The sequence below is a fragment of the Symphalangus syndactylus genome, chromosome 18 (assembly GCF_028878055.3).
Source record: "Symphalangus syndactylus isolate Jambi chromosome 18, NHGRI_mSymSyn1-v2.1_pri, whole genome shotgun sequence".
NCBI lineage: Eukaryota > Metazoa > Chordata > Mammalia > Primates > Hylobatidae > Symphalangus > Symphalangus syndactylus.
In genome coordinates this window covers 70,907,706-70,934,880 of record NC_072440.2, presented here as the reverse complement: position 1 = coordinate 70,934,880, position 27,175 = coordinate 70,907,706, and the positions used below count along the sequence as shown (strand labels likewise).

The following is a 27,175-nucleotide window of genomic DNA, read 5'->3' as shown; positions in this document are numbered from 1 at the left end:
TACAAGGCACTATCCTGAATCTTTCCCCACTCTCTCCCCAGCTCTTTAGTTAAGACTGCAAACAACCAGCCAGGCACTGTGGCTCACACCTGTAATCCCAGCACTTTGGGACGCCAAGGCAGGCAGATCACGAGGTCAGGAGTTCAAGACCAGCCTGGCCAGCACGGTGAAACCCCATCTCTACTAAAAAAAATACAAAAACTTAGCCAGGCATGGTGGCATGTGTGTGTAATCCCAGCTACTCAGGAGGCTGAGGTAGGAGAAATTGCTTGAACCTGGGAGGTGGAGGTTGCAGTGAGCCAAGATCATGCCACTCTCCAGCCTAGGCAACAAAGCGAGACTTCGTCTCAAAAAAAAAAAAAGAAAGATTGCTAACAACCAGCTGGGCACGGTGGCTCACACCTGTAATCCCAGCACTTTGGGAGGCTAAGGCGGGTGGATCACGAGGTCAGGAGTTCGAGACTAGCTTGGCCAGCATGGTGAAACCCCATCTCTACTAAAAAATACAAAAAAATTAGCCAGGCATGCTGGCACATGCCTGTAATCCCAGCTACTCGGGAGGCTGAGGTAGAATTGCTTGAACCTGGGAGGTGGAGGTTGCAGTGAGCCAAGATCGTGCCACTACACTCCAGCCTGGGTAACAGAGCAAGACTCCATCTCAAAAAAAAAAAAAAGATTGTGAACAACCTTCAGAAAGCCCCTGCGGTTTTGCTTCTAGTGGCTCAGAGCTGTCCCTCCAATTTCATGTCTTACCGTTTATTCTGATCTTTTTTTTTTTTTTTTAAGTACTGACACTTCATAGAGGCAAGGTGGCATGGTGGTTAAGAGCACATATCTAGAAATAAACCGCCTGTGTTTGGATTCCAGGTCTACTGTTACTGTGTTATCTTTGGTAAGTTATCTGACTGCTTTAGGTCCTAGTTATCTAATCTGTGAAGTGGCCATGATGGTGACAGTAACAGTAACTGTTAACACCTCACAGGGCTTACGATAATTAAATGAGGTAATGCATGAAGGTGTTTTGAATAGTGCTAGTTGCAAATTGCAACTCCATGGTAAATCATTATTCTAATTTTTTGCATTGCCCCTGGTTTCTTCCTTTCTATTCAACTCCAATTAGTACTCCAGGGGTGATGTTTCATTTGAGGCTTTTAAGGGACGCTCTAGATTTTGGGTTCTCTCTTGGTTGTACTTTCTGGAGCCCACGGAGAAATCTTATCCTCACCTCTTGAATGCTACCCAAACCACAGTCTGGGGCTAGTATCCCAGATCCCTACATAGGGAAGTCAAACTAGAATTATTGATATTTTTTGAAAGGAACTGGAATAAATAAGTAAACAGAAGTAAGAAGGCTGGGCACAGTGGCTCACGCCTGTAATCCCAGCACTTTGGGAGGCTCGAGGCGGACAGATCACGAGGTCAGGAGATTGAGGCCATCCTGGCTCACACAGTGAAACCCCATCTCTACTAAAAATACAAAAAATTAGCCGGGCGTGGTGGCGGGCGCCTGTAATCCCAGCCACTCGGGAGGCTGAGACAGAAGAATTGCTTGAACCCGGGAGGCGGAGGTTGTGGTGAGCAGAGATTGCGCCACTGCCCTCCAGCCTGGGCAACAGAGGGGGACTTCATGAAAAAAAAAAAAAAAAGGCTGGGTGCCATGGCTCACACCTGTAATCCCAGCACTTTGGGAGGCTGAGGTGGGCAGATCATGGGGTCAGGAGATCGAGACCATCCTGGCTAACACAGTGAAACCCTGTCTCTACTAAAAATACAAAAAATTAGCCGGGCATGGTGGCAGGCGCCTGTAGTCCCAGCTACTTGGGAGGCTGAGGCAGGAGAATGGCGTGAACCCAGGAGGTGGAGCTTGCAGTGAGCGGAGATCGTGCCACTGCACTCCAGCCTGGGGGACAGAGCGAGATTCCATCTCAAAAAACAAAAAACAAAAAAAGTAAGAAATATGCCCAGATTTACTCTGTGGGGGCAATTTGGTTAGCACTTAGGAACTGGGGGACGGGGGTGGGGGCTGGGGGGAAGGCTATATTAGGAGGCTGATGATAGACAGGTGGGTTTTGTGAGATTCCAGGTGAGAGATAGGGTCTGAGTTAAGACAGTAACAGTTTGGATGCAGCAGAGGGAATGGATTTGAAGGATATTCTGAGGGTAGGTTGGACAGGGATTGGTGATTGAGGAAAAACAGTAGATGAAGCTCATGAATAGTTAAGAATTTAACTTACTACCTTTTAGTATTTTATCTCTATCTACTTGACCGTGAGCCACTAAAAGCACAAGAACTGTCCTTATTTTTCTTAAAATCCTCAATGGTCAGCATAGTAACTGACACAAAGCAGGGATGTATTTTCAACTAATCCTAGATCTAACTTAGCTTTTCAGTCCCTGATCTCATAAACAAATGCTTTACCATAGCAATCACACCTTCTGCTTAACATCCTTGCTGTTTCTCAAAGCTCGAAACTTCTTCCCTTTACAGATGGCCAAATCTTGACAAATCTTCAAAGTCCAACAAGGGCCTCCTCCTTTTAGAAGTCTTCCAAAGACAAGATGGACCATGGTAGCCTTGCTCTTCAGATTGACGGCACTGGTTGTCCTCAATGCATCTTTCATGATTACTCAGTGACACCTCTTCCATTTATCTAATACTTGCAAAGTCATTTAACTTATCAAAGTAAAGGCTTTGTTCCATGAATTGGATCTGGAGATTCTCAAGTATAGGAACCATATCCACATTTCTTTCAGTACACTCTCCCCACTACTCTCACCCCGTAGAATGCATAGCTCTTGAGCATGTGAATAGCAGCTACCCAATAAATGATGGGCCACATAATCACTCAGTTTCCACTCCTAAATACTCAGGTTCCGTTTAAAATCTTTTTAAGTTAGAAATTCTTTTAAAATATTGTTTAAGATAAGAAACTCCTCACTTTCTAGCAGGACTGGATAAAACACTGCCAGACACAGCCCCTCCCTGGCATCCAGACATTCTTTAATCTCCCAAGAGAGAGAAGACCAATATGAGGCTTGGATCTGGGAGTTTAACTGGGACATAATTACATGCCCTCTTCTCACAGAGGTCATCAATCCAAATCCCCTAATTCTGTGAGCACAGCGCACTCAAGTCCAAGCATACAAAAATCAAAGCTGAAGCTCCAAGTGCCAAGGTGAATAAAGGACCTGTTACAGGAACTTCAAATCATCAGCATTTCTCAAGTCAGATTCTTGCCAGAGCATAGATCTACCAAGGTTAAAGCAAGGGTTCTGGAAGCAGACTCCAGGTCCCACGATAGAAATCCTAGCAGAAACTACATGGCAGAGGCAAGGATGGTTAAAGGACCAACCGAGCAGGTGGGGTTTCAGGATTTGATTGCAGATGCGATAGGAAATTAGAATGATACCTGGTCCCCCAGGCAAAAGGAAGGTGTGGCTGAGCAGAACAACCATATGTGATGAGTGTTGGGTGGAGGATGGGAACTTTCTTTCTTCCACAGAAAAGTGGAAGAAAGCAAACCCACTCCCTCATGCTCTTTTATAAGGGCCCTAAGCCCTGCCATCATGACTTAATCACCTACTAAAGGCTCCACCTCTTAATACAATGATGCATATGGGACATCTAGGCCTCTGTTCACACCATTATAGAAGAGTAAATAATTTCCAAACTGAATTTCACTCTGGAGGAAAGGGAGCCCCTTGTACCCTTCCAGCATTGGCTATAATTGCATCCAGTAATAGGGTGGATGAGAATTGCTGAGTCTGAATCTTTTGGCAGTAGGTCTTTATTACCTGTATCGGTTAGGATGTTTAAGTAAGAGAAGACTCAATTAAAACTTACACAATAGGTAGATTTTTTTGGCTCACATAAACAAGGAGCTTGGAGTCAGGACAAATGTCAGGGTTGGTTTCAGTCAGTGACTTAATGATATCATCAAGGGTCCTAGAGCAGGCAGTTAGTTGGTACCCAAGAGCCACTTCTCCTCCTTTGCTAACAAAATCCAAAAATGTTCCATTTCTAGATGGTGATTCATGACAAACTTAAGTCAATCACAAGGAGAAGTCTACTAATAAAAGGGAAGCCTTTTTCTACATGCTTTTTACCCCCCTGCTTTTGTTAATGGCTGTTGTGAAACCTCAGTTCTTGTCTTCTTAGTTTAAAAGAATTTAAACAAGAGACACACAGCAAAGGAGATGCAGCATAGAGCAATTTATTGCAAAGGAGGAAGAATACTATGAAAGCTAGGTGCAGAATAGACAGTACACCCTGAGAAAAGATTCCGGGCGGGCTGCTCCTAAGGATGAGACAGCAAAGACTGGCACTAGGGAGACTCCCTTTATGGGAGTCTTATATGATTATTCATAACAGGGTTGGGGAGAGGTGTTACTAGTAAGCATGTTTTGGGTGGTCCTCTAGAAGCTCATGCTCAGTAGCTGTACATGCTTGTTCATACGTTGCATGTCTCATTAGCATCTTAAATATCCACCCAGGGGTGGTTTTTTTTTTTTTTATCATTACAGTGAGCAAAGGGTCAGTCTGAAGACAGGTAAAATAAAAATGCATGTTCATTTTGCACAGGGGAAATTCCCAGTGGGAGATAGCTTTGCTTGAGTGGGCTTGACTACAGTATGAATGCTGGGGCTTACTGTGTTGATGGTGCAATTAGTACAGTTGCTGCATCCCGAGGACATGGTTACTTCCTTGACTATCCTGCCTCAGTTTGGATGCTGGTTTGAGAATACAGTGTCTGGAGCTCTCACAGCCATCTTGTGATCATGAGGAAACATGGAATGCCAGTATGCTGAGGAGGCAGAATATCAAGACTAGAAGGTCTTGAGTCCTTGACAAAATTGTTGAGCTGTTGCACCAAACCTGGACTTACTTACCTTGAGATTTCTCATTACATGAGATCATTATTATTTAAGGTTAGCTGGGTATTTCTGTTATTTGCAGCTCAAAGCATTGCTAACTGATATGGATTGGGCTTTCTGTCTCTCTGTGCTCTCTTACCCTCAGCGTCAGCTTTATCCTCTGTAGTGGCAAAATGACTGCAGAAATACTAAGCTTTGTATCTGTACATCACATTGGTCCAGAAGGTAAAAACACACTTTTAGTGATCCAGCATACACATAAGAGTTGTGAGATTCACCCTGACTGGACCAGCCTAGGTTATCCACTCAGCTTTGAACCAATGATAGTGGTCAGTGGCATGGAATATATTGATTAGCTTGTGCTATTCAGGATCTGCTTCTGGAACTGAGAATAAGAATCAAAACAAAACCAGGATTCTTTTAGCAAATGGTCTCAATGCCTTGCTCATATCTCCTAGGCTCACCTTGGTGATCACCTCCACCTTTGATGGGCAGTTTCCATATACACTAAAGACTTCCGACCTTAAGCACCTGCAGCTCTCTGCTGAGGTTATTCTCTGGCCATGGAAGCACAAGTGAAGTCTCAGGTGTTATCAATTCCCAGAAACCACCCTCAACAGATGACGGAGTTTGATGGATAAATATTTCTTTAGGTTTCTTGACCTAGTGAGATGGTTCTTAAGTTATGTTCTACATTTGTAGTGTCCAACACAATAAGCCAACACATTTGGTTATTAAAATTTAAATTAATTGACAATAGATAAAATGAAACATTCAGTTCTCAGTCACACTGGCCTCATTTCAAGTACACAACAATTGCATGTGGCTAGTGGCTACCATATTGGACAGTGCAGATAGGTCATTCCATTGCACAGAAAGTTCTTTTCGGCAGTGCTAATCTGCACGATCTCTCTGAGCATCCTCTCAGAACTGAGCACATGTTGATCACTTATTAATTCACCTTTCCTTAGCCTTCTTTCCTTACCTATTTTGTTTCCCCACACCTTCACTATACCTTAGTCCATTTGTGCTGCTATAACAAAATACCTAAGCCTGGCAATTCATAAAGAACAAAAATTTATTTTTTACATTTTTGGTGGCTGGGAAGTCCAAGATTATGGCACTGGCGTTTGGTGTCTGGCAAGGGCCTTCCTGCTGTATCTTCACATGACAGAAAAATGGAAGAACACAAACACACTCCCTCAAGCCCTTTTATAAGGGCCCTAATCCCTGCCCTCATGATTTAATCACCACCTAAAGGCTCCATCTCTGAATATAATCACATTGGTGATTACCTTTCAACATATGAACTTCAGGAAATACCCAAATTGCAGCGCTCTGCTTCCTGGAATCACCTCCCAAAAAAGCTTCTTGCCCCAAAGTCCTTGTCTCAGGGTTTTGAAGAATCCTAACCAAAGAAATACTCTTAGGAAGAGGAAACAGAGGGAAGGATGTTGTCAATTACCAACAAATGTCTTCTACATTCTTGCTACTCAAAGCATGGTCCACGAATGGAAGATTTTTAGAAAAGCAGAGAGAGTCTCGCCAGGAGCAGTGGCTCACGCCTATAATCCCAGAACTTTGGGAGGCCGAGGCAGGCAGATCACCGGAGGTCAGGAGTTAAAGACCAGCCTGGCCAACATGGCGAAACCCCGACTATACTAAAAATACAAAAATTAGCTGGGCGTGGTGGCAGGTGCCTGTAATCCCAGCTACTCAGGAGGCTGAGGCAGGTGAATCGCTTGAAACTGGGAGGTGGAGCTTGCAGTGAGCCGAGATTGGGCCACTGCACCCCAGCCCGGGCGACAGAGCGAGACCCCGTCTCAAAACAAACAAACAAATTAAAAAAAAAAACCCAAAAAACAAAAAACAAAAGAAAAGCAGAGTCTCAGGCCTCACCCCAAACCGACATAACCAGGATCTGCATTTTAACAAGATTCCCCAGGTGATCTGGCTACACAGTAAACTTTGAGATGTTCTGCTTCACAGTTCTCTTAAACAGAGGGAGGAGAAAACAGAAACTGGTAAAAACACACCCTTTAAACAGGGCTTCACACTAAAGAGCTCCAAAAGGTATATGTCATAATCTTTCATTTCAGGACTCTGGTGCTTTTACCAATGTTTAAATTTTTTGTTTTCATTTTTGTCTTGAGGATCTTATGGTCCACTAGCTTGAGCTCCCCTTTCCTCGAGAAGAAAAGCTCCCTTTGTCCTTTGAGTTGATCTCTTTGGCACTGATTTTTTCCTTTCTGTCTCTAGAGGGGCTTTGACTCCCCAGTTCAGCATTTTATCATAAGGTGGTCAGAGAGCCAATACCTGACAAAGTCCTACTCTGATGGACTTTCACAGCTGGCCAGTGAAGAAACCCTCTCTCCTAACGACAATGGGATTCTCTATCTACAGCCAAATTTGTTCTAATTAGCTGGCTCTCAGCTTTGCAGGGGCAAGTCTTCTGGAGGTTAATAATGCTATTTTGAGAATACCTGTATCTCGCCTGTTAATGAACATGATGATGTCAGCATAAAATAGTTTTCATTCCACAAAGACTTTATCCCCATTCCCTGTCTCATGTCTCTATTCTGGATTTGCTTGTTTTTACTTAATTATGTTCAAATCACACTTCTATTAGTGTTAATTTGGTGGCTTTTGCAATGTTTATTCATTCTTTACCTAACAAGTGACTTCTTCTTTGCTTAGCCCTGATGGAGGCATTTGTTTTGCTCAGCAATGTCTTTTGATTATTGGCCTAAATAAAAGAGCAATGTTTCATGCCCAGTGCTTAAATGTTTGCTTGAAGTGTGTTGGGACAGAGCATCTTTGGCAGACATTTATTTAGCATTGGTTTAAGGAAAACTAGGCTTTTTCAAACCTGTGCTATCTGAATGCTGTTTGATTCTTGACCCTCATAAAGGACATCTTAACTTTACCTACTGGTAAGATATGGAAAAAATACTATGTGACTGCTAAGGATCTGGAAGCCCTGAAAATTTGATTGCTAGTTAAAAATTTTAGGCAGCTTTCTGTAGGATCAGACCCGACATTTAGTTGTTTTGACAAATATAAGATACTGCAATCCTTCCATACTGGCTAAGTAGCCCTCGGAGTAATCACCCCTCCACTACCACTGGCTGCCATTCCCACTATACCCTGTCTCCTCACCACTGCTGCAGGAACCACTCCTTCCTCCCAACAACAGCATCACCATTTCACCAGAACCCAGCACTAAAGAATAAATGTCTGGCCTAGCAGAGGCCTTCAGGACTCAGCTCTAATGCTAGTGCCCCTGTAGCTGGCTTGATTTCAGTTAAGTTGGCAGGTGGGTGCCCTGCTGTACAGGTTGCTTAATCTTTTAAATATCCTCTTTGTAAGAATTCAATCGTCTTGTTATGTAGCTCTTGAAGAATGTGCAAAACATTCAGAAAATAGTCCTCAAATCTTTGAAAGAACGTCCTGTTTGGAATGGCAAACAGAATTGTGCTGACTTTAAGACAGTTAAGAGTATTAGGTAACCCTCCTCTCAAGGATACAATATTTCCTTTCTTGTAGGTGAGAAAAGAGTTGAGAAACTAAATTGACTTGGGAGTCAAAACTGGACTCAGGTCATTTACTACATAAAACTAGATTTGCCTCCAAACTTTGCACTGTTTTTGTTTGTTTGTTTTGAAATGGAGTTTCGCTCTTGTCGCCCAGGCTGGAGTGCGATCTCGGCTCACTGCAACCTTCGCCTCCCGGGTTCAAGCAATTCTCCTGTGTCAACAACCTCCTGAGTAGCTGGGATTACAGGCACCCACAAACACGCCCGGAAAATTTTACCATTTTTAGTAGAGTCGGGGCTTCGCCATGTTGGCCAGGCTGGTCTCTAAGTTCTGACTTCATGTGATCCGCCCGCCTCAGCCTCCCAAAGTGCTGGGACTACAGTGCACTGTGTTCTTAACGTGCCTTTAGATTTCCCAGTTCCTAGTATCAGGCACACAGAAAAACGGAGGTGAGAGTGTTTCCCGGCTTCCTCTTTGAGATGCCTTTAGGGCCCCCTAGTGGCTGTTTTAAGACCTCAGGTTTCTTAGGATTCGGTCTCCTTGACCCTAATAAAAACTAAGAGACTTTTCCGAATCTCTTCAGTGACAGGTACAATAACTGTGTGGAGATAAATAGATAACAGTTGGTTTAGATAACTCATTTTTTTTTCATTTTTCAGTTCTCAGCAAAAGCTGCGCTCACTTTTTAGAAATAACAGATATATCACCTTACATATTTTATTCTGCATTCTCATACTACACCGTAGCAGAAATCCTGTTAGGACATTTGTATCTTGGTTTGTGTCAAAGGGCTATAATTCCTAGTAACTACATCCTACTTCAGGGTTTCCATGTATATGTACATACATATTTAGTTGCTTGGACTGGGGAGTTGAGGAGCTTTACAATTTTCCAACGTAATACTTTAAACGTGGGGCTTGATGTACTAACCAGAGGGCTCAGTATGTGGCATGTTTCAGTCTGACAACATTAATATCATTTAGAGCATTAGCTATGCCACTGACTGCAGGCACTTGCAACCTTGATTTGATAAAACAAAGCTTTTCCACATTTAAGGTGCTTATTGACCAATGCAAGTACATTTTGTGAAATCCACTAATAAGGCATTATGTCTTCAACGTGCCTTACTGACCAGCGTGAACATTGCTGGCTCCCACACCATGGTCACATTTTTCTTTCTTAGATTCCATCTAGAGAATATACTACACTTGAGTAATTATAATGGAGATGTTTCTTTCCCGCAAGCTTATCTTTTAGTTTCTGATGTTATTCAATTATTTCTCCTTCGCTTGTAAATTTCAGGTCTTTTCCTTTCCTCAGTCACGTTACCTTTATTAATATGCTAATGTGCTGTAATAATGCATTTTACACCACTAATGAAGTGAAGCAAAACAAAACGTAAAAAGAAAGTACAAATTCTTGCTTTAACTTTACCCGGTTCCAGGGAGGGGGTGGGGGTGAGACAGGAGGAAGAGAGTAGGAAGGAAGGACATTCGGGCGGCAAAAAAATGAAAATGATCCCCTTGTTTTCAGCGCGTTCTAGAACAGAGCTGCACGCCAGAGGAAGAACTGAGCAGCCTTCGAGCTAAAAGACTTGGCATTAAACTTTGACACTTTAATGGTCTCTAGGATATTAGATAATATTTTTTCATATAATGTTCTTCTCCGACACGGTAATGGCATCAAAAACAGATAGAATCTGCTATGACTGCAACGTGCACGGTGAGGCTCATCCCCGCAGAGATAAGACAGCAGGACCCCAGCTTCGCAGTTAACTTATCCCGAAGCTCCAAAGCAAACGTCTTTTACTTCTTCGCCGTGGACGCTGCTGTACCACCGCTGCCTCCCTTTCGCATTCTGCTGGGCTCGGTCAGCCGCTGAGATTAGGTAAACAGCGCTCCGGAGCCGGAGCAAAGCGGGCGCTGGTGCTGCTGGTGTGGGGGGGTGGGGGGTCGCTGTTTCATGAGGCTGGAGGGAAGGGGGATGGGAGAAGGGTCCCAGCTCGGTCAAGCCAAAGGCCGAGAGTGTGATTACCGAGGCGGGAGCCAGGTCCGGAGCGGGGCAGGGGCCAAGCCTCGGAAGCCCTTGCCGCCCCACCCCCCACCCCCCAGCCCGACCTCGAGGAGTGGGGTCAGCTCGGCAGCCCAAGCTCGGCGGCCTTTTCCCGCGCGCCCCCTCCCCAGCCCATCCTTCCCCTGCCCCTTCCAAGAACTAGGGTGGGCTTCCCGCTGCCTCGCCCAAGTCCGGGAGCGCGGAGAGGCGCGCAGAGGGAAGGCAAAGACCGGGCGGCCCGCCTGGCTGGGGAGAGGTGGAGACCCGGGGGGAAGGGGACCCCAGAAGCCCTGGGACCGAGCTGCGGAAAAACCCGGGAGCTGGATCGGGCGCCCGGAGCTCCGGTCTCCGAGTCGGAGTTGTGCAGCTCTCGGCGTCCTCTTTCTCTCCCTGCCTCTCTGCTTTCGCCTCCTCTGGGTCTTCTCTCGAGGGCATCCTCCTTCCATCCATTCTCACACCCCCGCTCCTGTGCCCCGACCCATTTCACCCACTCCTCCTATGGCTCGGGAGGACTCTCGGCACCCCCACCCTCGTCCCTAGAACTGGGAGGCTGGAAGTCCATTCAAGGGATGTTGCGCGCCGGGTTCTTATGCCAAGAGGGAAAGAGCGAGAATAATCAGCAGGGGAGAGGCGTGTTGTGCGTGCATGGGGTGTGTGTTTGGGGTGGGGGAAACAGAAATGTAGTTTCCTCGGAGGAACAGGAAGCCTTGGACAGGATTCTTGGATACTGGTCCCAGAAAGATGCCGTCAGAGCCCTTCGGCGGGGCTCCTCACAGACTCCGGCTGCCCCACACCATGCCCACCTCCAAGAGAAGCTGCGACCCGAGGCGGGGAAACTTCCTACTTCTCACGACGGCTGTTTTGTGCAATTTGGGGAGCAGGCTGCATGGTCCTGCAAGCCTGCGAGCTTCTCTACCACGGCAGCTGCGGGCCGGTCCCGCTTCCCTTCCCCCTCTTTTCGGGAGGCATGCCAAGCCCGAGGCGGCCGGGAGCGGCCGGGGTTGAGGGAAGAAGGGCGGGGAGCTCCCAGCTTGCACCCTTTCATCCCGACCCGGCCCGGGATCCCGGCTCCGGGTGTTGCTTCCGCCTGCCTGCCAGCGAGCTGAAGAAGCACCAGGGCGGAGTCTCGCTGGGGGGCGGAGCCTGTGCGGGGGCGAACTCTCGGTCCGCGCGGCTGCGGCGCTTGCCATTGGCGGGTCGCTCGGTCACGGGGTCGGGGGCGGGCGCCGAGGCGGGCGCCGGCCCCGCCCCCGCTCGGAACCCAGCCCCGGCTCGCAGTCCCCCCCGGCTGCACAGACATGACACAGACACACAGTCACTGCAGCTGCTGAGCGAGTCCGGCGCTCTGGGCACGCGGAGGCGGCGGGGCCAGCCCGGAGCCCGGACCCCAGCGCCCGCCCCTGCCGGTCCCCGCGCGGCGGCCCCCTCCTGGCCGGGCGCGGGAGGCGGGGATAGCGCGCCGGCTCCGGCCAGCGGCGCCCGGCTGCCCGCGGCGGCTGCAGCGGCCGCCCAGCTCCGAGCGCCGGGCGCTCCGGGAAGCCGGCGCATCTCGCAGGCGGCGGCGGCCGAGGCCGGCGAGCGCTCCCGGCGGCGGGGGCCGCCCGCCTCGGCTCCCCGCACCCACCGCGCCGCGATCCGCTTGCCGCGCCTCCGCTCCCGTGACCTTCCTGGGGCGCCTCCCCTAGCCCCGCGCCCCCGGCCCCGCGCCCCAGGCCGGGGCGAGGCCCTCTCCGGCGCCTCCTTCCCGCGGAGCCGCGGGCGGGCGGCGCAGGCCCTGGGGGAGAGCGCGCCGCGGCCGGCTGCAGCCCCCCCCGCGCCGCCGCGCTCGGCGCCCGGCCCGGCCAATCTGCTCCTGCCCCGCCGCCGCGCCGGAGCCCGGGCGCTCGAAGCTGGGGGCGCGGCCGTGCTCGCCTCGCCGGGCCGTTCGCGGGCAGGCCCTGCCCTGAAGGGACGAATCGGCTGGGAGCGCGGGAGGTGGAGTCGGCCCCGGCGGCGGCTCCCTGGACCCAGCCCGAGGCTGACCCAGGCCCCTGCCCATGCGGGGCGTCCCTGGCTCGGAAGAGTCCCCCGGACCGGGAGCAGCTCCAGGCAGCGGCCCCGGAGGAAGAGGAAGAAGGGACAGTGCTCAGCTTGGGCGACCCAGACCCTTGCCGCAGCATTTGGAGCCGGGGGCAGTCCCGAACTCTGTGCTTGGCACCGCCGCTCCGAGTAGGGCAGCGCCTGCCCGGACCCTGACCCGGACCCGGACCCCCTGCGCCTCGTAGGCGGCGGCGCCGCCGCGCCACCCCGTTCTTCCGCGTCTTCCTCTGCCTGGCGGCAGTCACGGCTAAGGTAAGAGCCCCGGAGCGCGAGAGTCGCCGCGGGGGCGCAGTGCTGTGTAGCGCCGGACAAGTTCTCTGAACCTGTGGCTGGTATCCCCTGTACTCGGGATGCCGGCGGGGAGGCCGGGCACACCCTCTGCTGCCCCGGCCGGGAGCCCTGGAGAGGCTGGAGGTGGAAACCCCCAGTCTCCGAAGTCCCCAGGACCCCCTCAGGGCCTCCTCGGCTTCTGGGCACACAGGCTGCTGGCAGGGAGCGAACCAGGAGGAGTTTCTGGTTAACACCACGAGGGCATGTGACCGATACCCGCACCCCCGGCCCTCTTGTTAGCGGTGAGCACCTGTGGTTTGCGGAGCCTGCCGTGTTTGGAGAGGGCCCTCTTGGGCGGTACGCAACTACCTTTCCCGGTGTGGTGCTGTGAATAACTTTTCTTGTTCCTTCTTGCAGACAGTCCTGCGCAATTTGGGGGCGAGCAGCCACAGCTTGCGAGTCCCTCTTTAGGACAGAGTGGTTGGTTGGCATTGCTATCTGTAGGAGGGAAGCCCAGCCAGCATGTCCTTCCTATTAGGCAAAGCTGCTTGTGAGGAGTGATCAGTGTATAGCTATCCAGACATTCTTGTAAATGTCACTGCTTTTGAAGTTTTGGAGTGAGGACTCCAAAGTTTGTGTATCCTCAAGTTATTTTGTTCATTGCCTTATCCTCTTTTAAATGTTCCTCTTAAGGAACCTCAGTTGTACAAGCCTGCCTGTTTGAAATTTATTAAACTAGTGAGCTTCCCCCAGAACAATCTTATTTTAAATGGGTCACTTCGGAGGGAACAGATTGTCTCTTGCACACTGAATCTATCCCTTGGGTGACCCTGTTTAATGGGGATGGACTTTTTTTTTTTTTTTTTTTTTTTTATCGTATCTGTGCTGATGTGCCTCGGTTGAGCAGGTTTCTGCTGAATTCAGAATCCGTGAATTTTGTCACTCAGTCCATTAAAATGATCTCCTGCGGGAGCAAAATAGCAGCTTACATTTTCCGTGAATGTCACTGGAGGTTTTACAGGGTCTTATGTAAGTGCCCAGAGAGAGAGAGAGAGAGAGAGAGAGGGGGGAGATCAGGCTCCTGCTTCTTTCAAGGGGAGAAACGGAGGGGGTGGCAGGTGGGGGCGTCCACCTCCCTGACATGCAGATGCCTTTCTTCTCTGACACAGGTGTGGAGACCTGAAGTGCTTATCATTCCGTGGAGGCAGTCACCTCAGGTTAATTTTTCTCCTCACCTCTCCTGTCTTCCCACCTCAGGAGTCAGCTTCGATAGACTTCAGATAAGGAAAGCTTCTAAATTAAGAAGGGAACAAGTGGTGGTGGTTTGTTTTCCCATCTCTCACAAATGGGTGACATGAATGAATTACTCACTGGCACGCTTGGTCCTCACTAGGGGTAAAAATAAAAGAAAGAAAAACGCCGGCTTTAAGGTTTCACACATCTCTTAGTGATCCTTTATTGTTCAAGAGTACTTTACTTTAGTGAAAATTGCTTGTGGAGAACACATTTATTGAGCCTGTCCCTGTTAATTCCATACCAGGAAGAAAACTCACTCGAACAGAGAGGCAAAAGTCACCAAGATTTAGAGGTTAGTGGGTTTTGGAGAGTGGCGAGGAAAGGAATCAAATCTCCCTGGCAGGACAGAGAGGTTTTTAACGGGAAGATCGGATTGCTCTGGAGTGAGCAGTAGCTGCTGACAAGTGTAGGCCCTCCTGCTTCACTTAATGAAGTGTGCTGGGGTGTGGATTAACTTTTTGATGTGAGCCAATGCAGATTCCTTTGGCTTTTAAACCATACCTGGAAGGGCCTTAGAAATGAAATCAAAGGTTTTTTTCATCTCATCATAGGTCTCGGAAGTGCTTCCATCTCTTGGGAAGGTTGTGAAGGTTTCCTTTGTTTCTGGGTTCCTGAGCTGCGCTTTAAAGTTGATGCACAGTGCAGGGAGGGTGCGTCCTGTAGTGTCGCCATCCTTCAGCCACCTACAGTAGCAGGACACTAGGGGGGACTAGTTATCTTTTCCACCATCGAAGGAGAAAACACCAGGGCCCGTGTTACTGTGGTTTATCTTGAGGGTTCATGAGCCTGTGGTTTATGTTGAGGGTTCGTGAGACTGTGGTTTATCTTGAGGGCTCCTGAGACGAACTTTTTGGTGTCTAGTACATGCTTGCACTAATGAGTGGATTCTGAGTGCCTAAGAGATGGGCCTGCTCACATCTAAATTGTCATTTGGACAACTCCGAACCAGTTAACTGCAAAATGTTACGTGACATTCTGAAAAGACTCAGTTACCATCTCTAAGTATTTAAGGAGTATACAAAGGCTCTATCCTTTGAGTATTAAACCATCCTAACTTTAAGTTCCCTAACAGTTTGTAATCAACACTTTTGGTGTTTGGTTTTTGACTGCATATTCCCTGCAGTCACCATAAAATCACATGGCTTCAAAACGTCTCTGCAGTGGACTCCATCAAACTTAAAATTCCCCTTAAAAATACATTCCTTATACTTAGAGATGTTAACATCACATTTGACAATGTAGTTGCACTTCCATCTCGGACGCTGTCTGCACTTTTGATAGTATGAAATCATTCGTGTCCACAGTCCTTCCAGCAGAATTGGAAGATAATTCTACTTCCCCGAGGAACACTGACTGCCGCATTGCCTAGGTTTACCCAAGTAGCTAAGTCTTATCAAAGCTGATCCCAGGGGTGGCGGGGAGACAGGAAAGATGCAAGGTAGAGGCCAAGAAGAGCCTGCTCAGTTTAGAATACTGTCACAAAAACAGGCAGGTATCACCAAGATGTTGGTCATACTGGATTCTAAAAGGCCCAGTTCAGCATGTAGAGTTGGACTCTGTTTGAAACCTATGAACCCACCTGAGTTATTACTTTTCCCTTGAACTCTGGGGTCTGGTAGACTGCATTTGTGACCTTTTACCTATACCTGTAATGCACATTTAGGTAGTTGAAGGGGAGCTATTGTTGTGGTCTAGGAAAAATGGTCAGCAGAAAGCTTTATTTCTAACATTAAGGCTTTATAGATTGATTCTCTTGGGTGCAGTACAGCCAAGGGGTAAGAGATTGGAACAGGAAAATACCATCGCATTTGCCGTTGAGCACCAACAATTGAAAACCGATCCTGTGGAGGATATACGCTGTCATCCTAAGACATGAATGAAGTCTTACGAATTTGATGGAAGCCAGATGGCAGAAGTAGAGGCAGGAGGCTGGCCTTCCTTACGGTCTGTGAACAAGATGAAGGTGTCTTTTTGGCTAGAGATTCTCAGAAAGGAGGAGCATACTGCATTGGGGGTGGAGGATATAATAGACCCAAAAGGCTGAGAGCTCTGGACACCCTGCCACTGACACACCTCGGGGATACAGCTACCTTGCGAAATCTGCTTCGTGTTGGTGAGGTCGCTCTACCTGAAGTATTTGCCATTGAGAGGTGTTCAGCATTTCTCTGTCACATTGGCATTTGGAGAGTAGCAGGCAGCAACCAGTGAAAGGCTTCGTTAAATGTATTTTATAAGACTTTTCATCTTTTCGTTTAACAAATAATAATAGATCATCTACCCTGTGGCAGGTGCCATGCTCTGTGTGGAGGTTACAGAGTCAGGTTACATTTAGCTTCTCGTCTTTTATGGGAGACGGACATTCAGCTATTTGTTTGTTTGTTTGTTTTTTCTTTTTTTTGAGATGGAGTCTTGCTCTGTCAGCCAGGCTAGAGTGCAGTGGCATGGTCTTGGCTCACTGCAACCTCCACCTCCCGGGTTCAAGCGATTCTCCTGCCTCAGCCGAGTAGCTGGGATTACAGGCACCCGCCACCGCGCCCGGCTAATTTTTGTATTTTTAGTAGAGGCGGGGTTTCACCATCTTCGCCAGGCTGGTCTAGAACTCCTGACCTCGTGATCCACCCGTCTTGGCCTCCCAAAGTGCTGGGATTACAGGTGTGAGCCACAGTGCCCGGCCCAGACATTCAACTATTATTACCAGGTAAGTACTACCCTGCAGACTTGTTCAAGGGATGAGTTTGAACTTCCCAGGAGAGTAGGGAGGAAGGAGATCACAGGCAGAGGGAACAGCGTGGAAACCCTAAAGTATCTATGGTGGTGTGTATGGAGAATAGTCATAATTAGTATGGCTGGAAGGTGGGATGTGCCCGAAGAGGGAAACGCGGTGTTAGAAGACAAATAATTTAATAGGATTCCTTGCTGAGAACCGTACCCCAGCTTCTTGCTCTGTGTATTCAAATAGTGGCAAGAATGGTTGCGAGATAAAATCTGAGCATGGTAATTGGTTATCCCACATTGTTATTAAAAACAGAAAATTTTCTCTTTTGTCCCATATCATTCTACATATAGCATTTTGCCTATCCTTTAAAAAACTATTAGCAATGCAAATAAAGAAAGGGTCCCTTATCAACCCTAAGTCTGCCCTCTTGTGTACATGAATTACACCTGGCACTTTCATTATGTGATTATGCAGCAGTGGGAAAAATGACAATGTTACTTGACAAATGATATAGTATAAAAAAAAAAAACAGGTGAGAACAAATTCCATTTTGTCAGATTTGCTCTGGGTAGAGTTATGGTTGTGTTTAACACCTGAACAAGATTCTTGTATTGTAATCATTTCAGTTCTAGTCTAAACTTCCTTTGCTGTTAGAAAAGAAAGAGTTTTGAATATTGAGAATGGGAGGGTAGGTGGGCATGTGTGCATATGTGTGTTTCTTGGAATGAGGAAACTATGGTGAGGAAGAACAAGCATCAGTGTAACTGCCTGGAGGATATTAGATCCAGAACGTGGAAAATCACAGTTGTAACAGCCATCTCCAGGGCCAGGTATATTTAGTATATTTTTTAGAAACAGCAGCCAGAAGGATAATGGGGATAAAAGTTAGAAGCCTCTCTGTCTGTATGTGTGTGTGTGTGTGTGTGTGTGTTTGTGTTTGTATGTCTTATCTCTATCATCCATCCCTATGTTGATTGGGAGACAGGATGCTTTAATCAAGCCCCAGGGGATCTGGGGTTTAGTCTTACATCATCCTGTGCTAACTTGCTGTGTGACCTTAGAATATTTCTTGACATCTCTGGGCTTCAGGCGCTGTCTCTATACATTAGTGTGTTACTGATCTTGTAAGTAGGAATTTAGAGGCCCAGGGAGGGAAAGGGCTTGCTTCAGTCAGTTAGCTTAACCTCTACACTGACCACTCTTTAGTTTGTCTAGTTTTCTCCCTCTGAAATGGAAAGAAAGAGGCCTGACCAGTTCAAAGGTGCACTCTTCCTTGAAATGTAAAGCACTGCAAATACACAAGGCTGAAGAAAAGAATCACAAAGTTTGTGATTGGTCATAGCCATTTTCATAGAGCAGCAGCCAGACTTGCCTGCTAACTTCTTACCTATGGTGGAAACCCATTAGTTCTGAAATGTTACACTGTTCTTTGACCACTATTTGAGAATTAAGTGCTTTGTGATTAAAAACAACAGCAACAATGCTGAATCTTGTAATTATTTCATAATTAAGTAAATAAAAGCTGAGTTGACCTCTCTGGATTTTGCAAAGCCCTGAATGTAACTTGGAAAGAGAAACCCATTCATTTGGCCTGAATGGGAGATTACCTTGTAGGGGAGCTGTTGGGTGAATATCAAGGGTCTTTTGAAGAAAAATAGAGTAGAAGAGCAATTGGGTAGACACACAAGTCAGGAAAAATGCAAAGTGACTTAGTTTGATGCCTCCAAATGTGTGAGTTGCTAGAAAGAGGGCTCCTCACTATGGCTGATCTCCTGGGGGGTAGAGGAAAGAGGAGATCTGAAGTTAGTGCAGTGTAAATAGAAGGTTTGTTACATTCTTATTTGGGAGTCGAAGCCAAGTGGAGGAGTGCTCTATTTTAGGAGAAGTGGGCATATAAAATGTGATCTTAAAACTAAATAATTTAAGATAAGTTAATTGCAGTACAAAAAGATTTTTACCTTACTAAAGGGATTCATAGTGAGTCTCCTTTTAATATCTAATTCCTTTATTATATTTCAAATTATTTGATGAACACAATCATGATAGACCCTTTTGGGAGCCTCACCTGTTATGTAAAACCAAGGACTTCTTGGCTGGGCACGGTGGCTCACCCTGTAATCCCAGCACTTTGGGAAGCCGAGGCAGGTGGATCACGAAGTCAAGAGATTGAGACCATCCTGGCCAACATGGTGAAACCCCGTCTCTACTAAAAATACAAAAAAAAAAAAAAAAAAAAAAATTAACTGGGCATGGTGGCGCACGCCTGTAGTCCCAGCTACTTGGGAGGCTGAGGCAGGAGAATGGCTTGAACCCGGGAGGCAGAGGTTGCGTGAGTTGGGATACCGCCACTACACTCCAGCCTGGGGAAAGAGCAAGACTCCGTCTCAAAAACAGAAAACAAACAAACAAAAAAACCACCAAGGACTTTTCAAACATAAACTAGAATATTTTAACAAATAACCCACTAGGAGCCTAATATGCAGCTGTATTGCAGAAAGCAGTACAGTGGTTATGTAAACTGTCATTACCGCTAACCTAACACATGGAGTTACATCACTTACTTTTGGCAGATTACTTATTTAACTACTGTTCTTCCTGGAGATAACAGTACTCACCTACCCACCTTCGTAAGTTCCTTAACCACCCGCACATTCTACCTCTAAGAATATATCAAGAACAGAAGTGGTTTAAAAAGTAAATTAGGTAAGAGTTTCCAGGATTCTGAGTTTTTATAATTGCAGAGACATGGAATTCATTTTGTTCTGCTTGAGTATACAGGAGAAGCGGCGTGTATGAGACATTAAAAAATATCAAAATCAGGCCAGGCGTGGTGGCTCACTCCTGTAATCCCAGGGCTTTGGGAGGCCGAGGTGGGGGGATCACCTGAGGTCAGGAGTTTGAGACCATCCTGGCCAACATGGTGAAACCCTGTCTCTACTAAAAATACAAAAAATTAGCCAAGCGTGGTGGCACACGCCTGTAATCCCAGCTACTCAGGAGGCTGAGGCAGGAGAGTCACTTGAACCCCAGAGACGGAGGTTACAGTGAACTGAGATCACGGCCATTGCACTCCAGCCTGGAAACAGAGTGAGACTTTGTCTCAAAAAAAAAAAAAAAAAATCAAATCATGCTTGTCTGCTGGTTCTTCCTTCACTGTAACGGAAATATCTAGGGCTTTTCTTTTTTCATTGTTGTTCTTCCTTTATTTCTTTTTTTTTTTTTTTTTTTTTGAGACGGAGTCTCGCTCTGTCGCCCGAGTGCAGTGGCGCAATCTCGGCTCACTGCAAGCTCTGCCTCCCGGGTTCACGCCATTCTCCTGCCTCAGCCTCTCTGAGTAGCTGGGACTACAGGTGCCCGCCACCACGCCCGGCTAATTTTTTTTTTTTTTGTATTTTTAGTAGAGACGGGGTTTCACCGTGGTCTTGATCTCCTGACCTCGTGATCCACCCGCCTCGGCCTCCCAAAGTGCTGGGATTACAAGCGTGAGCCACTGCGCCCGGCCTGTTCTTCCTTTATCTCTTATGAAGTTTTCCAAAAAAGAATTTGTTCTAGGAATGGAATAAAATGTAAGGCGTTTAAGGCTTCAGAGGTAATTTTGGGCAACCTGGAGTTGCAGGTAATCACAGGCTGGGGCTGGAATTGAAAACGCAGTCTCACCCATAATTTGAGCCTCTTTTGTCGCATTATGGGGCTGTGCCTTGGATAGGCAGCAGACGCAGGTGGAGATGGAACCCTGACTACTGAGAGAGCTTTGCTTTTAACATAGTCCTTTTCTGAATTATCAAGGCCAATTGGGAAGAGAGGACTGGCCGATCTTTCCAGCTCTCCATGGTAGCCATAGAATTTAGGAGGATTTACAGCAGAACATGGGCATCTAGGGATTTCTTTCTTCCTTTTTTTTTTTTTTAATTTTAAATTCTGAAGGGAATCTTGGGCTCTTGAGTGTTATTCTGTGGTTAGGGATTGCTGCGTCTGCCTTGGATACATTAAATGCATGTTTGTTATTATTGAGTAAGGTTAACCTTGCTGCGGCTAACTCGAAGCCATCCCCTCCCCTTTTGTTTTTAGAACAGTTGCGTAGATCCTTCATGTGCCAACACTGTTTGTTTAAGAGCCTCTTTGACTGATGTCAGCTTTCATCTGGAAATAGTTGTTTCAGAAGCCAAGGGAGGCGTAGAGGCAAGCCGATAGGCCGGTGGGGCTTTACCTTATTTCAAGAGTGGCGCTGGTGCTTAGTAGGTCTGCACCTACTAAGTTTTGTGAATGAATGGTCATGTTTTCATTACTGGGTGGAAGTGATGCGGGAGGGCGAGGTGGGTGAGTAACAGTAGACTTAAGTGGTGATGAGATAGACTTGAGCTCCTCAAGGCGTCTCCTAGCAGCTTTTATTTTAAAAATATGAAGGATATTTCAGATCAGCAGAATGAATTCTCTGAAGGATCATTGTTGTGGTTCAAACATTGATGGCTTTGTAAAAAGGCAAGGAGAGTACAATACCGAAATGCGTGCTTTCTTTCCTCCGAGTTTGTAGGGATTTTAACTTATCTGGAATGAGAAGAATGGACATGCTGTAAAGCTTGTTCACATTTACGTGACAAGTTGCCTTGAAAATGTCTTCAATACGAGAAACTTTAGGATGGTTGTTGTCCAGCATGGATGACGATGATTATGAAATGACTTAGATGTAGACAGGCGCTCCCATGTCAGGAGGATGAAGTGGACTTGGGAGAATGGAGGGAGGGACTCAGTACTTGGTCCCCAGCAGGAAGAACTCTCCTCGACCATACTGGTGTCTTTACCCATTTCCCAATATGACTCCCTCTCTGCTGGGTTTCTCAGTTACACGAGCACTGTCTGATACCTTCCCTCTGTAAGGCAGAGCTGCTGTATTGAGAGACTACCAAGGCTGGAAGAGACCTTGGAGCCCCACTAGACCAACACCTTCACTTTACATCTGTGGAAACTAAGGCCAGACCTAAGGGAAGTCAAGATGATTATTCAGAGGGGAGGTGGAACCAGAACCTAGGCTCCCTGGTCCTCAGCTCTCCCTTCTCTGCAGCATGCGCTGCTTCCATCCGATCTGCACCCAAAGCACCTTCTTCAAGTGTTTCTTTTGTGCCAGGCACTCTCTCATTCGATCATTTTTGTTATTTCATTCTTACAGCAACCCTGGGAGGGGGATGTGCTCACTCTCCCAATTCACAGATGTGGAAACTGACTCTTGTGCAAGGCCCACAGCCATGAAGAAGGAGCCAGGATTCAACTCTCAGCTGTTCAGACTCCTCAGTTTGTTGTTCCAGGACCGACCTTGCCCCTGGCTTCCCTGCCTCTCTGGCCTCGCTGTATTTCCTAGGACTCCTCTCCAGGTTTTCTCTGTTCCTGGCCTACTAGCTTTCACCTAAAAATGCCCCTTGTTTTCCCACTTGAGTGGCCTTGTTACGCTGCTTTTTTTGCTGGATCCAACCCCCCATCCTCTCTCTTGTCTGTGTCTGGCTGAAATCGTTCCTGACTGTAGGCTCTGTGGCACTCTGTCTCTTTGTGGGGTTTCCTTCACTTGCTCAGCGAATGTTGATCAAGCTCCTACTGTGTGCAGGTCCTGGCTTGACAGTGGAACACAGAGGTGCAGAGTCACTCATCCTCCATTCAGGAGCCTCGTCTTGGTGAGGGAGGAAGAGTCTCATAAGGGGATGAGTGAAAGTCAAAGGGCCCAGAGGACAGTGTATTGGGTAGCATTCTGCTTGAAGAGCTCAAGATGAGAATATTAGATTTGGGACGTAGTGATTAGGAGATGGGAGGATAGGGTAGGAGGAGGCGTCACCAAACACCAAACCAAATCAAAGGCTGTGCTTGGCCATCTTCGACTAGGCATTGTCAATATCTACATACTTTAATTCTTATTCCTTCACTTAGGTATTAGAGGCTGTGACTAGGTTACACCCGTACTTGTATCTATGAAAGCACCTTGCTAAGCTCTTAGTACTTAACGACTCCTCCACTAAACATTTATTAAATTAAATTCAGAGCCTCCTGTCCCTGTCCTCGAGGGACATAGTTGGAGAGCTTGCAAAAAATGTGTCATAAGTTAAGCAACAATAGAAGATTAAATGAACAGTTACAAGCAACAATAGAAAGGATGTAGCAGTGCAGTGAATGGATGTGTGCATTCTGGAGGCTGAACACGGATGGGAAGTCAGAGGTGGGAGCTTCCTTTAGCTTCTCAAACTCAAAGGAGGGGTGGGACTTGAGTTGGGTCTTTGGATACAAGACAGTTAAAATCTGAATGGAAGGATTAAGGGAGGGTAGTTTGGCAAGCACAAATATATTTTTTGGGTTGGAGAGGAAGCCAGCTTGGGTTTCTGTTAGTAAGGAGTTGCAGATGAAGTTGGTGAGTTATGCCGGGCACGGTGACTCACGCCTGTAATCCCAGCACTTTGGGAGGCCAAGGCGGGCGGATCATGAGGTCAGGAGATTGAGACCATCCTGACTAACACGGTGAAACCCCGTCTCTACTAAAAATACAAAAATTAGCTGGGCTTGGTGGCGGGCGCCTGTAGCCCCAGTTACTCGGGAGGCTGAGGCAGGAGAAGGGCGTGAACCTGGGAGGTGGAGCTTGCAGTGAGCTGAGATCATGCCACTGCACTCTAGCTTGGGTGACAGAGCGAGACTCCATCTCAAAAAAAAAAAGAAGTTGGTGAGTTAGTTAGGGGCTGTGGGCTTTGGGAAGGTAGGGTGACTTTGCATCAGGGGGATGTGGTGTGCTAAAGGCCCTCGTTTTGGAAGGTGCACCTGCATCGTGCCTGGGACAGATTGAAGCGGGGAGAGATGGAGGCTGGGAGATCACTGGACAGGATTTTGTACCAGTTCATATATGAAGTTCTAAGGGCCGCCGGGCTGGAACTGTTATAGGAGGACAGCAGCCCAGGGAAGCTTGTGAATTTTTCTCTGTTGAATCACTGGCTCACAAACATTTGCTTGATGTGGAAGTCTGAGATGGCTTTCATTGCTCACTGTAATATGGCCTTGCTGGAATAAAGTCCACTCGTGACACAAGCAGCAAGTCTTAAAATAGCTCTTTCTCCTTTGGCTTGGCTTGGGGTAGGGCTTTGGTGAAAATACACTTTTTAGGGCCTCTCTTATTGGGGGGTTTGTTCATATGGGCTCAGGGTTATAGAACAACCTTTTTCCTAGCCTTGGATGACACCCAATAAGGAGTATAATAGAGAAAATTCCTCTTTTCCTCATGAGTGGCTCCTAAAGCAGCTGCGTGGAGCTGAGAGCAAAGTGCTTGCAGCTCTGACATCTGGGTTCTGGATTCACCTTAAAAGTGAAGCCAGTTTCTTTGCTTTCTGTGACGGCTGGTGTTTCTCTGCCTGAGGAGGAGCTTGCTTTGAGATTACGATACACACTTTTCAACATTGTGGGGTAAGCCATTCTGGATAACAGAATTTCTCAAATAGGATAACCCAATCCCTTACAGACAGCAAGTCTTTATTTTTAATCTTTAAGGAATGAGGGTTTCTCTAGGATGTTCTGTGTGCTTACCCTCACTGGCTCACCGTCAGCCCCCGGAAAACATCAGCTGTCTTATTGGGACACACAAAGCTTGTTATGAACCAGCCCTGCTTTTCTCTGCAATCTCACCCCCCACCCCTGGCCACCCCCCATTTCATGCATCACCAATCTGTAACTTAATCATTTTCTTCTTTGCTGATTTTTTTCCCCCAGACCTGTCAAGCTGTGCACATACCCCTCCTGCCCGGTAAGCTCTTTCCTTCTTTATCTGCCTGGGACACGTGTTTTTCCTTCAGAACCCGGCTCAGGTAGTCCTCCCTCTTAAGCTTTTCCTGATACTGAGCACTGAACTGCATCTGCACCTTGGTCTGACTTCTGCGGCTGCACTTTCTGCGCCATAACCTGACTGTTTTGCTAGAGAGCGGGAGCCTTTCAGTAAAACTGCATCTCAGGAGATCTTCTAGGTTTTACCGTATGCCTGGAACATGCAGTCAATACAACAAATAGTTGTTGTCGTTTTAGATTTCAGTGAATTTGCTGGCCAGGCATAATGTAACCCTTTCTGGCTAAACCTTGAGTGTCATACTGTGCTGCAGGGGTAGATGGGTTGATGTGAATTACCTCTCAAAGTATTCCGGAATCTAAAGAAAACCTTCCCTCTCTCACCAATGACCAGAATGGCTATTGGGCATTCCTGGGACACACTGATGCCTTCAGGACATCTGGTGGTGCTGGTGAGGGCGAATGCATCTTAGTCATCACTGCAGACCTAGAAATGTCTTCACACAGGCCGGGCGCGGTGGCTCACGCCTGTAATCCCAGCACTTTGGGAGGCCAAGGTGGGCAGATCACGAGGTCAGGAGATCGAGATCATCCTGGCTAACATGGTGAAACCCCATCTCTACTAAAAATACACACACAAAAAAAAAATTAGCCGGACGTGGCGGCGGGTGCCTATAGTCCCAGCTACTCAGGAGGCTGAGGCAGGAGAATGGTGTGAACCCGGGAGGCGGAGGTTGCAGTAAGCCGAGATTGCGCCACTGCACTCCAGCCTGGGTGACAGAGCGAGACTCTGTCTCAAAAAAGAAAAAAAAAAAAAAAAAAAGAAAAGAAATGTCCTCACACAAGCTCTCAAGGGCTGAGTATTGAAGTAGAGGATTAGCAGGTAGGAGGACTTGAAGAACCTTGTACCTTTTATGTGTAATAGCATTCCCCATTCTTTAAAGAGCCAGATGCAGAATGGCAGTCATAATTGATGGAGAAATTATCAGATGGTGGTGGGCACTGGCTAGGGAGGATCGGATAAATTTGTACAGGAGCTTAGCAGCAGTGCCTAAAGACTCTTCTCCACATAACCACTTGTTTATGTTAGAATATTTAGTATCGCCTCTTGTATTTGTGATGTCCATTTGGGTTTTTATGGCACTTCCCTTGTAAGCCAGGCGTGAGTGCTGCATGAATAGGTTTGCTTAGCAAATCACAGAGGAGTGACAGAGGAGCCCTGGGCTTATCAGAAGGTTTGTGTGATCCAGGCACTAGCAAAACTTTATGAACTTGCACTTGGCATGTGGTGTTGGTTATATGGTTCAGGAAGCCCTGCTGCTTCTCCAGTAGTGGTCTGATTTAATCCATACCAAGGGGTGCTTCCTCTGGGTCTTAGCTTTTGCCATTTTCCTTTTTCTTCTGCTTGGAATTATCCATAACTCCTTTGGAAATACAGCATTTTTGAGCTCATTAAATTTGTTAATGTGTGTATTATGTTGAGAAAGCACTCAGTTATTTAGAGTTGCTTCATTCCCTTTCCCTTCATCTCTTTGCCTTCCCCACCTTATGGTAATTGTGCTTGGTTAAACCAGAAAACCAAGGGCTCCTGGGGATGAGGAAGAGGCCAGTCTTTCTCTTCTTAGCCCTGTCCAGAGATCTCAGAAAATTTGCAGAGGCCCTGAAGAAGCAAATGGTTGCCCACTAATCACCTGAGGCAATTTTTCAGGAGTTTTCTGTCCACCTTGTACTTTTCTCTCATAGGAAATTTGGGCTCTGACAGTTAAGAAAGATGGGAGCCAATGAATGGGATAGGAAAGGCCCCTTCCTTAGCAATTTGTAAGAAAAGGTACTGAGGTGTGCTTTACAAGTATGATGCCTTTTGACAGCTCTCTAAGCTGAGTAGCTTCATTTTACAGCTAAGGAAACTGAGGCTTGGAGAGGTTATTTGCTCAAGCAATAAAGCCCAGAGACTGGAAATGAATTTTGTTTTCAGAATATTTGCTTTTAATCTCTGTCCTATAATCCAACAACCCAGGGGTCCTAATACTGGAAATATACATACCCCTGGGAAATACATGAAGACTTTTCATGGAGTATGCAGATGTGGATAGTTCTAAGAAAATCAATTTTCACATCTCCAGCCTCACGTATATGCCCTTCCCTGAAATTGATCAGCCTGAGACGATCCTTTTCTGGTCCCTGGTTCTCCCAATCCCCCTTTCATGGTTATCCTCCCTCATTTTATTTATTTTTATTTTTATTTAATTAATTATGTATTTATTTATTTTTGAGATGGAGTGTTGTTCCGTTGCCCAGGCTGGAGTGCAGTGATGCAATCTCTGCTCACTGCAACCTCCGCCTCCCAGGTTTAAGCAATTCTTCTGTGTCAGCCTCCCGAGTAGCTGGGACTACAGGTGCCCGCCACCACGTCTGGCTAATTTTTGTATTTTTAGTAGAGATGGGGTTTCACCTTGTTGGTCAGGCTGGTCTTGAACTCCTGACCTCAGGTGATACACCCTTCTCGGCCTCCCAAAGTGCTGGGATTACTGATATGAGCCACTGCTCTGGGCCCTGT

General features: G+C 47.1%; 1 protein-coding gene across 4 annotated transcripts in view; it reads left to right on the top strand.

Annotated features, from left to right (window-relative positions):
• Positions 1–10,209: 10,209 nt before the first annotated feature.
• LARGE1 (LARGE xylosyl- and glucuronyltransferase 1) overlaps positions 10,210–27,175 on the top strand; it is a 641,552-nt gene continuing 624,586 nt past the window's right edge. For 2 of the 4 annotated variants that reach the window (XM_055254495.2, XM_055254491.2), the window contains exon 1: positions 10,210–10,298. The gene's annotated coding sequence lies outside the window, so the exon portion shown is untranslated. Of the gene's footprint in view, positions 10,299–12,387; positions 12,795–27,175 lie in introns of those variants that run through there. The other 2 variants (XM_055254492.2, XM_055254496.2) reach the window with 2 other exon arrangements.